Genomic DNA, 13,432 nt, shown 5'->3' with positions numbered 1-13,432 from the left:
GAACTGCTGCATAATTTGGTTCATGCAGGCTAAGTAATATTTCCATTGCATCTACAGTATACCTTTACTGCACCTCTTTTTTCACTTTCTGCCTAATAAAACACATTGTTTAAGGGGTAAAACATATACTCACATTGTTTTTTCTTGGCTTTTAAAAGTAATCTTGTCTGTGACTCTATAGCAGCATACAGTAATTCATTTAGTTTGGGAAGTGGGCACTGGCAATGATTGGAGTCTGGGGATAGATGGGTAGAGGGAGGTTCAAGTGAAAAATAATAGCTCAGAGCAGCTTATTTTAAAAAATTGAAGAAATTAATGCAAACTAGTTCATTTTTTGGGACTGTGAACTCAGTTCAAAATTCTAAATTGTGAACTATGAATGTGAATTAGTTCATTTTAATCTGTGAAAGCTAACTCTTGTGAAGTGTGAACTAGCCTTATTCTTGCAGTGCCTGGTGTAAATATTCTTCAGGCAGGGTACAGCAGTGATGGCCCTGCAAAGAGTTTTTCGTTTGGCTGAACATACAATAGGTGCTGCTGTACCCTGCCTAAAGGATATTTACCGCAGATGGAGAAACAGTCTCTGCTTTGCCTTTCTTCACCACTGACTCAGTATGCGTCATACTGAGTCATACCAGGTCAGGCTCTTAGTGATGTGGACACCAGGGTACTTGAAGCTGTCTACCCTCTCCACTGAAGACTGGTTGATAATAAGGGGGGTGTAGTTCCTTCCCTGCTTCTTCCCGAAGTCCACTATCAGCTCTTAGTCTTGCTGATGTTCAGGAGTGGGTTGTTGTCCTGCCACCAGCGGGTCAGGTCCTCTACTTCTTTCAGGTAGGCCTTTTCATTTTTATCTGTGAACAGGCCCACCACAGCTGTGTCATCAGCAAACTTGATGATGGTTATGGAGTCAAAGTGGCTACACAGTCATGTGTGCACAGGGATTACAGCAGGGGGCTCAAAACACAATCCTGGGGTTCTCTGGTGTTAAGGATGAGGGTAAAAGAGTTTTTTCCACCTACCCTCACCACCAGGGGTCTGCCCATCAGGAAGTCAAGGATCCACATGCACAGTGAGGTGTTTAATTCCAGGTCCTTCAGCTTTGTGACAAGCCTGGATGGAACTATGGTTTTGAATGCTGAACTGTAGTCAATGAACAGTACTCTCACATAGCTTCCTTTCTTATCCAGGTGAGATAGGGTGTTGTGGAGGATGTGTGCTGTGGTGTGTTCTGTTGATCGGTTGGTACGGTTGGCAAACTGTAGTGGGTCCAGTGTGCTGGGTAGTGGGGAGCAGATGTAATCCTTGACCAGCTGTTCAAAGTACTTCATCACCACAGAGGTGAGTGCCACTGGGTGGTATTCATTCAGGCAGGCTGGTCTTGTTTTCTTGGGCACAGGAATGATGGTGGACTTCTTGAAGCATGTGGGTATGACAGACTGAGCCAGGAACAGGTTGAATATCATTGCGAACACCAGCGCCAGTTGGTCCGCACATAGTTTGAGGACCCACGCACTGATACCATCTGGTCCTGCTGCTTTCTTGGCTGCTTACACAATTGAAAGCCCTCCTGACCTGACATCATTCTCAGAAAGGGTGAGCAGAGATCCAGAGTGTTTATTCCCTTTGTGGCATGATCAATATGTTGATAGAAGTCAGGCGTAACCTTCTTAAGGTTAGCCTGATTGAAGTCTGTGACAACAATGAGCACAGCATCAGGATTACCGGTCTGTGAGCAGTTCAAGTCTTCACAAAGATCCAACAGGGCAGTCTCTGTACTCGTCTGTGGTGGGATGTAGACCGCTGTGATAATAACCAATATAATATATTCCCAGGGTAGAAAGTGCAGTCTGCATTTGATGAACAATAACTTCAGATCAGGTGAGCAGGAACAGGATAGCATTTTACTGTTTACTCTGATGTTTACATTTGAAAAACTCAACAGGTAGCAGAGTTGGCAGGAGAGTTTATAAAGTGGTGAGTTGACCATTTACCTATCCTGTTGAGTGACTTGTAGTAGTATGTTATCATTGCCCAATATTATTCACAAAAAGTACAAAAAAATAGACGTAAAGAGCATAAATTAGCAAAGTTAACAGAGAGGTGACAGGACAGACCTTCACCTTCTAGAACATTACATTTTAAAAATACAGAAAACAATCCCATTAGCTGTGTACAATGTATTGCAATAAAAACAGTTGTTAATTTGTGCCTAGGTTTCATTCCAGTTCTCTAATAGACTTGCCCCCATTAATTTCACCATTTACCCGGAATTCAGAAGTTCCACTGTGGATACTCCTCTCATTACAGGATCACATGTATAAAGGAAAAGGCTTCAGTTTCACTTTGTGGATGTTGTGCCACTCATCACCATTTTAGTGATGAAAAAACTGCAAAGTCATCTGTGTGTGTGGTAAAATATTGAATACATGGGACTTTCAGTTGGGATCCAGTTGCCTCTCCAGGGGAAGGTTTTCGAGTTCTGTGGGTGGAGTTGTGGGTGGATGGCACAAATCCAAAAGTCAATATGGTAAATTTAAAGGTCAGCCTTGATTTTATCTACTATCTACTATCGTATCATTAATATGGCATCAGGTGATGGAGGGATGATATTTATGACATTATAATATACCAAAATTTAATATTACTTTCTCCAACTGTATTTTTTTAACAACACTACGTAGATCTGTTCTGTAAATTGCATGTATTTCATACTCTTTGGGGGGAAAAGCACCCAGAAAAATAATATGTACATTTATTTATATGAAAGGCTTTTTCACCATGGCAGTCAGGCCAACTATTTCAAATGCACACATCCACTTTACCAAAACCACTCTCAATGCTCAATGTTCATCACAGATAAATGTTTACAATGTTTACAGTATACATTATTGCACTGATTCTTCGTACTGTTTTGCTTTGTCTTTGCACTGTTTGAACAGTTTTTTCTTGTCTTTGCACTGTTTTGTGTTATCTTTGAATAGTTTTGTCTTTTCTTTGCACAGTTTTGTCTTGCCTTTAAGCTCTTTTGACTTCTTTGTACTCTTGTCTTCTTTGCACTATTTTGTCCTCTTTACACTGGTTTTGTCTTGTCAGGCTAACTATTTCAAATGCACACATTCCAAATACCAAATACCATACCAAAACCACTCTACCTCAATGGTCAGTATTCATTATTATCGTTAAATCATGCATCATGTGTGGCCAGTATTGCACTGTCACTGTATTTCAAGACTTTTTGGACACCCTGTTGAAAATAGACTTCCATGTCCTACATTGGTGTTTATGATGATGTGGATGACATTTAGGTTGAAGACTGAAAAAAAAGAGTAAGGGAGACATTGTTTCTGTCTTGTCTTTGCACTGTTTTGTCTTTTCTTTGCACTGTTCTCTCTTGTCTTTGCACTGTTTTGTCTTGTGTTTGAACAGTTTTGTTTTGTATTTGAAACAGTTTTGTCTTTGAATAGTTTCGTCAAGTCTTTGCACTGTTTTGCCTTGTCTTTCAGCTATTTCATCTTCTTTGCGCTCTTGTCTTCTTTGCACCATTTTGTTCTCTTTACAGTGTTTTGTCTTGTCTTTGCACAGTTTTGTCTTGTCTTAGCATTGTTTTGTCTTGTTTTGTAGTATTTTGTCTTCTTTGCCCTGTTTGTCTTTGCACTGTTTTGTCTTTTCTTTACACTGTATTTTCACAACTTTAAAACTGTCCTGCCAATTTCCAGCTAAGATGGTTTAGACGCAGAATGGTCTGTTTAACTGGGCCAGTTAAATAGCTACAGCATGTGTGGCCAGTACTGTATTTCATGACTCTTTAGACACCCTGTTGAAAATAGACTTCTATGCCATACATTAGTGTTTATGATGATGTGGGTGAGTGGCTACTGGAGCATTGACATTAAGGCTGAAGACTGAAAAATAGGGAAAGGTAGACCCAGAACAGAATGTCAGCATTTGCTGGCAGTCTCAGCTAATGTCTAACTATGAATGATGAAAGACGTCTGAAATCTTCTTCCTACCTTGGATAGTGTCCTCAACTGTAATCATTGATCACCTCTCCCTTACTTTCAATTTTGTCCGAAAATAAAAATCAAGCTTGTCCGCAGTTCAAAGACATCATGGATGATTGATTGGAGAAAATGCTCGTTGCAATGGTCTGGGGGATTTTCGACAGCATATGGTCCATCAAATTTGGCAAACTTGTGCAGCATGAAAACAAAGTCACCCATCCTTTCAATTTTAATCTCTTCTCTCTTGTACCCTTTTCATTCTTTCTCTCTGACTCCCAGCCTTGTTCTGTCTCTCATGCCATCCCACTGTTATGATTGAGTGGTTATCTTTTTGTAACAACAATAGTGATGCAGTATTGATGTCAAGCCTACTTTAGTGGTGTTGTTTTATTATATCATCATGTCTTTCTTTGTCCGAATGAAATCTCTTCCTGTCTTTTGTCCTCTTTTTACAGCAGAGATCATGTTTGACAGCAAAATGTAAGTGCTGCAGTGTGAAAGAAAGATTTGATTCACACAGTCTAATAAAAATATAGTAGCACTCTAACTATGTTATGACAAATGTACAAGGGCCCACAATATAAATAGGGGCACAACATACACTTTAAAGGTCAATTTTAAAAGCAGCATTTTATTTTGAATTTTAAATTGGTTAAAAGAATATGACATTCATTGCTAAACATTAACCTACTCATATGTGACAAAATCCCTGAATACAGAGTATTACCTGAACAGATGGCAGAGGTGGTATTCAAACCCCTGCGTCCTGATAGACTCAAGCCTTAATCCAGCACACGACCCTGCAGGTTAGCATTTAAGTGCTGTGGTCTCAGCTCTGTCAAATCCAGTGTTTAAAGCACCTGAAAACTTGCTTTCAAATCCTAAACTCTTCTCTGTAAGATAAAATATTTATGACTGAATAAGCAACCATTAAAGTTTAAGAAAGTTCATGAAATAAACATTTATTTGTTACGAGTCCAACATTCAAAAACTCAACCCCACAGTTGTCATCAGAAGCTGAAATGTTGCTAACTCTGGGCTCCTACAGCATTTATCAACAGTCTCATGATCACTTTTAGGGAATCACGATGAAAGCGAAACTCGGACTAATAAAAAATCCAACCCCAGAGTGGGACTCAAGAGTGATTTATGAAGCTTCTTACACTGACTTTCAGCAAGGAGAACTCTTGGTCCCAGGAGAGATTGTGACATGTAGTAGTTCTCCGACAGTTGTGGTTTGAAATCTTAAACAATACACAAATTGAAAATGCAGAAAATATCAATATTTTTTAAGAATAAGTTTTATGTGTACAATAAGTAAATAATTGGCAACAAGCTTGTGTATGCAATGATATAATGTCCAAATTAATACATAGCTTACATCTTCTAATGCTGTTTACCAAAAATCAATTTGCACAGGCTGTAAGTAAACTCTGATAAGAAACATGGATTAAATCTTTCATTAAATTAAAATAAAATAAATTTAAACTTGTAGGCTAGATAATTTGATTCAGCTGAGTGACACATCCAATCACATTGTCTTATACTGATTATATTAGTGCTGCATCCTGCATGTATTGTGCATATTGCACATGCAGCAGTGGCACTGCACACAGACTGTGGGTACATCTCTGTCAAAAATGTAGAATTTATCTTCTCTCCTACTGCCGAATTCACCTTTTAACTAGACATCTTTATGTGTCATACAGAGAAACCCAAATCATCGTTTCAAACAGTGTTTGAATTACACAGAGGTTGAAATGAGCATTAAAATGATAGCTTACACACACATAGCTGAAATACAGCATTTAATTAAAGTTCAAAGGTAAGCTTATTCCATGGCCAAATCAAAGTTTTGAAGGTGACACATCAGTCAAAAAGCTAGTCTGAACCATGGACAGCTACAAGAAGGGAGGGAGAGAGACATAGGGCAACCACAAGATAGACATTAAAGACTTAATCAGGCTATCACTGTCTAATACTTAAAAAAAACAAAAAAACTTATCACTTCATAAGGAATTTTGGAAATATTCTAAAAAAAATTGTCACAGTCTAGAAAAATCCAGGATGCTTTCTACATCCATCCTTCCAAAATCTTGTCTTAGTGAAAGAGAAACCGGCTTCACAAAGGTGTGTGATTGGGAACAGCAGTTAAGTCTGATATACAGACGGGATACTCAGATTTAATGTACGACAGACATGATGAGAGAAGCTGCTGACCTGAATGCGCGGTCAGGAGGTGCTCTTCAGTAACCATACTGCACGTACGATGAGAACCGTTGATTCCACACACAATAGGGACATTACCTTTTTGACTGACAAAGTATGCATGATGAAACTGATTAGAAAAAGGCTGCAGCAAAGGATCAGGGGCAAGCAAAACATGTACTTACTGAGACGTATGGAGTGGGATCCTTGAAAGCCACTCTGCTATTGGCAGTTTTATCTTTTCTTCCAAAGAAATATATAAACTATTCTTGTGAGTGTAGACAGTGAGTGTCTCAAGAGCTAGTGCACAAATAACAAGGACAAAGACCCTGAATGACTTTAGAGGTGAAAATTTACAAGTACAATGATTAGCTTAAGACAACCAGAGGAAACAAGGTCCAATGATACCAACTTTCAATTAATAATGCTTGGAAGGAATGCTGCACTACAATTTACTACTGATTTTCTATTATTCTACAAAATAATGTGTTTTTACACTGCTACCAATGAAGAGTCATATGTAATCACTTCATTTGATAAAAAGCCGACTGCATATCACAAAAACAACTATATTTCAGTGCTTATGTATTTTCTGAACATGAGAACTATGGACTCAAAGTTACATAAAAAAGAAAATACTGTGTTTGAGCTCCATTAAGCGTTAAGTAAATAAACATTCACCTCAACATTAACATCAAATAGAATCAGTCAATAATGCCATTAAAATAAATCCATTTACATAAAATTACAGGTTCATTTCCAAAGTGCCATGTTTATGTTTGAGGTAGATTATGTCCATCTTTGCTGTCTGAACAACAGAAACTTGTATTCTTCTCACTAACTGAATCAAACCTCATTTGGGAACATTTGGGAATTGTTTTGCTCGGTCTATGGCATCATTTCTGTTGGCAGGTGACATTTGTCCATCTTCCACCTGAATACATCTGAATCCTTGCTGAATGCGCGCTGCGCGTTGCGCGCTGCGCACTGCGATGACATAAGTTAGCACAACGTGAACAACATGTGACAATTGGTCCAAATCACAAATGGTCTGTTGATTTGTCCTTTCATGTGGAAAAGTTGCACTAATTTAGCAAAATTGCAAGCTCTCACAAATATTGCAGAGATTTCATGAATTGATGTTAATTATTGAGATCGCAAAATCGCAATTTCCTGGAGGGACTGACTTTAGACATGAGCTCATCATGCTGTTTTTTTTTAGCCATGCCAGCAGCATGTCTCTAGGGATGGCAATATCAGTCTATTGGTTGGTTGGTCCACCACCTAGGTCTAGACTTAAATATCTCAACAACTATTAGATGGATTGCCATGAGATGTTGTAGAGACATTTAAGGTCCCCAGGGGATTAATCTTACTAACTTTGATGATTCCTCTGATGATATTTCTCCTTTCGTGCCACCAGCAGGACAAACTTTTCACAAATCCTGTAAAACATCCCAACATTTGCCAGATGAATTGCCGCAACATTTTGTACAGATGTTCATGGTTCCCAGACTATGTATCCTGACTTTGGTGATCCTCTGACTTTTCCTCTAGTCACCATAAGGCTAAAATTTGTGATTTTGAGTGAAATGAGCTGATGTTGGTCTGAACACTCCCAACTTGAGTGATTCCTTAACTAGATCAAAATGTCAATTTTCCCAATACTTTGGTTTAGTATTAAATACCTGACAAAAATGACAAATTACAGCCTCAGCTGTAATTTGTTTTTAGTGCTAAATAGCAAATGATAACGTTAGTATTTAACTAAAAGCACTTGTAAACCAAACAATTTGCATTATTTTATGGAAGAAACACTAGTAGTATATTAATGTTTTCATGTTCAAGTCTGATTAATGGCCTTTTAATTTCATGAACTGCTATATACAAGTGCTAATTTGTGTTCCTAAGTGTTCCTAACTTCTGCTTGTTTGACAGAACTTAACTCAGAAACACAAAGTTTTATTTGGCTTCACTTTCTCTCCTGGAGAAAAGGAAAAGATGTGCTTTAAACATGTTGTATGCTGAATTCTAAGACTGTTGTATTATTACCATTACTATTTATACCTATAACAGTTAGCCATAAATAGTTGCTAAATCAGCAATAATCAATATGATTAGAATATAACTAGCCCTGTTTGAAATCTTTTTGGAAAGAAAATATCAAGAATTAACAGAAATTACATGAGCAGGTTCACAGAAAGTGAAACTGAGATTCTAGTTATTGTGGTGGACTCCAGGAAAGATATTTTATTCCTATTCAACAGGGATCCCATCAGTGCATGTGAAGACCTTATCAAGGCCACTGCTGGGGGTAAAGGAGTGCCTCAGCTCTCTCCCCTTGCTGTGCGTCTCGCCTCAGTAATAAGAAAAGCTCGTCCCAGTCGCGTCAGGTCACTGCACCAAGGTGACACATGCGGGCGGCTGTAGATATGAGTGCTGCCTAAGAATCAGTGGATCCTCTGCTCAGTGCCATACCTGCATGCACACTTAACCAACATGGTTTATGTTTAGTGTGTGGGTGCACATGTATGAGCTTGTGGTTGCAGGTGACGGGACACTCATTTGTGCAGACTAATATAATGTTCATGTGCAGTGGATGCAAGCCACAAAACATGGAAGCACCCAGTGTAATGGGAAATGGCATTTACCTCAAATGTTGGCCATGTCTATGAAATAAAAGTAGGGGCTATAAGATATCCCTCAGGTTTATAGCCTCACCTTTCAGGCTATGCCAGGGGTACTCAAATACAAGGCTTAAGTTCACCTACCAAATTTCCACCACATTAAAGTTCCAGTAAGGCTGCATTAAAGGATGATATTTCAGTACAAAAACTCAAGAATTCTGTAGATGAGCAGCATTTCTATTAATGGGAGATATGACACCTTTATTGTGAAGCCAAGTCCTTAAATTTGGACATAAAAAGGTGTGATGGGCAGGTGGAGACACTGCTGTAAGTGTTCATTAATGAGTCTGCTGCAGTATGAGTTTTTCACTCTAGTCATTGTTGAAAATGTCATTGATTTTACAATTATTCTGCCGGAGGCTTGATACGACGAATTAAGCTGTTTTGTGGCTCTTACTTCCATGTTCTGGGAAGTTTTAAATGACTCTTTTCTACTTGTGTACAGACACACATGTTTTAGCATTTAGCATTATTCTACAGTTATCACTCGTGGCCATAGTTGCATAGTCTTGCTTTAATGTTGTATTCATGTTCAGGTTGTAGAATGAATTGATGAATGGAATGAATTCTGTTTGTCACATGAAACATGTGACCTTCACACTGACTAGGTATGAAGGCATCAGACCTCATTCCAGGAGTGAGAGGGAGTCTGTGACTGTATCTTTTGTTGTATAGTCTTTATAATGGTACGCACCTCTGTAGTGTTATAAAGTAGACTTGCCCTAAGGAGTTAAAGCCCCACTATTGTACTTAAAGCCTCCCAGTGCTGTCCTCTACCCTGAACACACTGGTCAAAGTGTTTGTGGTTGTTGGGTGTGGCTGTGTGTGCTGTTGGTGAACAGGGTTAGAAGTCTCATAGGGCAGCTGCTGCTACCTGGCGGTCAACTTAATGGTCAGGTGGAACCACGGGAGCAATACAGGTGCAGAAACATGGTTAAGAATCACAACACACAGTGCTGGAAAGTTAATTATCTTTCCAGCGCACAGACCATCACACTGTGCTCCAACTTTGCAGCCAGCTTCAACACCTCTGTCTGTGAGAAGAAAAAACTGGTAGGTTGTTTTTACAACCCAGATATTTTGGATTTGATGAACAGATAATGTGTGTTCTATTAACAAAGGTGCTTTTTTATATGACAGGCTGTTATGGCAACTTATCTGATGACATTTCCAAACAGCACTTTCATGTCATCTGTTCACCTGCGATGTGAGGTAACCGTGCATATCCAAGAGTCAAGTGAATTATAAATAGCTTTATTTTGACAACTGAAGTTAACACTACAAAGTGACTGTTGTAGAATCCCTTTGGTTAATCTTCAGTAAATGAGATGCAACCCGACAGTTGTAACAGCTCTTTATCTCTCCTAGCTAATAAGCCAGTCATCATCACAGGGGAAAAACATAAAAACAAAAACACATGTTATCTGTGTCCTTCCACAAGTTCCAAAGCTGCTATTGTCAGCACACAAATTGATAGCTTTGTTAAACTGAATCCTAGTGATATGCACCTTGACTTTTCCTAAGCAAATGTTCCTAATTAAAATCAGTTGGGCTGTGAGTCAAGGATGTACTGAAGGCCTAAATTTACTACAAACACAATACTTTTGTTTATCACACTTAAGTGCAGACTGAAGCAAGAAATACAGTTCTCTTAATTACTGTGTAGTCCATGGCTGAAATAAAAAACTTTAGGATCTGGTTGTTGCCTTGACCTGATGTGATATGAGTCATGACAAACATAATACTAATCTAAGGTACTTCCACATTGGCTTCAGCCTCAAGACGTGGTAGTGGAAGAGCCAGAGAAGGATTGAGAGACAGCTGATCTTAAAGGAATAGTTCGACATTTTGGGAAACATGCTTATCTATTTTGGTGCCCAGAGTTAGATGAGAAGATTGATGCCATTCTCATGTCTGTTTGTTCAATATAACACTGGAGCCAGGAGATGGTTAGCTCAGCTTAGCATAGAGCTTAGAACAATCTGTTATCGAAATGAACTGAAATAGTTTCAAAGTTGAACCCATTTTTATACAGGAAAAAAAATGCCTTGTTGCCCGCTGTAGCTGTGTATACCAAAAGTGAAATTGTGAGGCTCATAGTAAAACTGTGGGTCTTGACTGATTATTACAAATATAGTTAAGTTGACAACATGTGGACAGCAGCAGATTTGAGATCATACATACATTTTTTCATCAGTTTCATCATTTATTTCATTAGATATTGAATTATTACATAAGTTGGGACTCTTGTTTATTCCTATTGGCTCACATGCTGTATGTATGGTATATGCATTTATTTATCCTTGCAGTTGGCATGAATGAAAATGTGACATACAGGGAGACAGTGTTGCTCAGATTAGTTGTACAAGGTTTTACCCTGGTCGCACTGCAAAGTGATAACCATTTTTGTAGACCGATCCGATGTCAGAAGAATCTCCTTAACAGCTTCAAATTGGAGATTTTATTTTTTCTGAGCAAAAGAGATGATGATAGAGAAATTAAATTAATTACAGTGATCTTAGGAAGTGGAACAAGATGCACATTTATCACTCTTTGCAGGCTTTATTTTAATCTGACAGCATTCAGTTCGTGTTTGTGCTGTATTGAAAGTGATATGGAAATGTTACAGGTCAGACCTGGTAAAATTGTTGTTGTGACTTACATAAATGTGACTAGGGTCTTTACTCAGATATGAGACCAACATTAGATTAACGTAAAGTGGTGCATGTATGAAGGGGGCTTCATGTGCCTATCATGACCAAGGGAACCTCACACACAAAACCAGACATAGGCCAGACACAGACTACAAACCCTGGCTGGGCCACAGAGCTGTCCTATATTGAATAATGTTGTATAATGACAACTTTAACTTCTCATGCTCACTATAAAAGCCATTTCATCATGAATGTCATTAGTATGAATGCTTTGATTAGAACCTTGAGTCACGTTTTGCTACGTGGGAAAAATCAGAACTATCAACTGCAGAATTATGCAAAGTGCATTTAAAGAGTGAATAACATTTGCAACACATTAACACAGAAACAGCTGTTTGAAGCACTGCATGCTGTTATACCAAGCTTTGTCTGCCACTTTTAAGATAAATTATAGACACAGTCTAAGAAAGACATGGATCAAACACATGTAGTATTAACACATTTACACATCTTTAGCCCATCAAATCACCATTAGGAATGCCATTACTGGGTGAAAAGGGCCAAGATAATTGGCTCACATCATATCACTCATTAGCTCATCAACTTTCCATTAAAGGTGTCATTAGTGCAGTCCCTTTAAACTACAGGTGTACCAGTGGAGAGGGGAAGCAGTCATCATTGTAACAGGGGAAGGAGTCATTACAGTGAGACAGTGAAGCATCTCACTGCACACTGCTGTACGATTAACATAATAGCTGTGTCATATCTCATGTTATTAGGACATAAACTGCACCACTCTGGAGCAATAACTATATGTATGTAGTGTTAGTGTTATTTCTTTGCAATACAAAACAAGAAAATGAACTTGTTTCCTATTATGTGTATTTGTTTGCCAACTGTATTTGGAGTGTTTGCACTGTTTTCCAGGTATTCTGGTCTGAAATCAAATGCTGAGAGAGGAGGGATTCCCAGAATTGGTGTCCTGAGAAGTGTCAATTATAAAATACCATGTAAATTACTGATCACATTTTGGGCAGTTAATGTACCAAGTGCTGTGATTTCAGAGAAGTTAAAAAAAAGTTTGTACAATTAGCTACAATAATAGGGTGATAAAAATAAATCATTCAATGGTGGATTTTTTTTTTAAAAATCCAGTGTTGTAAGACACTTTATTTATGTCTCCCCTAGTTCCACCAAATTTTATCTTCTCTTCTTCAATAAAAATTGTGAATATGGTGAATTCATTTTATAAAATGTATATTTACATGAACAGTATTCCTGTAAATTATTAGAGATACTTGCTCATTGTTTCAAAATAGGTGGTATCCTCCTTTAGCTGAAGGTTTGTAAAAAGTGTTACACTTATTAGTGTGAATGCTGACAAGCAATCACACTTTTGTGCTTCAAATCTTTATTATTCTTTTCTATGTTTTTTGATCACTAGCTACTTCTGCGTACTTTCATTTCAAAATGTTGAGCTCTTTATGGACATTTATGCTTGTATTTTTCTTCTTTCTAGCATATTCTGGTTATTTTATATATTTTTTAAAAATATTAAAATTTATAGAGGAATTTCAAACATTCCTTTGGGAGGAAAAAAGTGTTCAAGTATTCATACTTCATGGGCAGGTGTCCAATGAGGAAATGCTTAACATATTAAAACACGGGACCCATAGGTCGGCCATGTGGTCAGTTATTATGTGTTTTACATTTGGCTAATAACTCATGAACCATGAGGCATACCAACACAATATTTGCAAGGTGTGTTCCTTGGATGAAGCAGATTTGACTGATATAGGCCACGCCCATTTGCACCTAGAAAAATTTTCCACCATTTTGGATTTTTTTGTAAATACAGCTTTTTGCTTCTGTTGGCACA

Source organism: Thunnus thynnus, chromosome 9 (genome assembly GCF_963924715.1).
Source record: "Thunnus thynnus chromosome 9, fThuThy2.1, whole genome shotgun sequence".
Taxonomy (NCBI): Eukaryota; Metazoa; Chordata; class Actinopteri; order Scombriformes; family Scombridae; genus Thunnus; species Thunnus thynnus.
The sequence above is the reverse complement of the archived record's forward strand: the minus strand, read 5'-3'. Positions refer to the sequence as shown.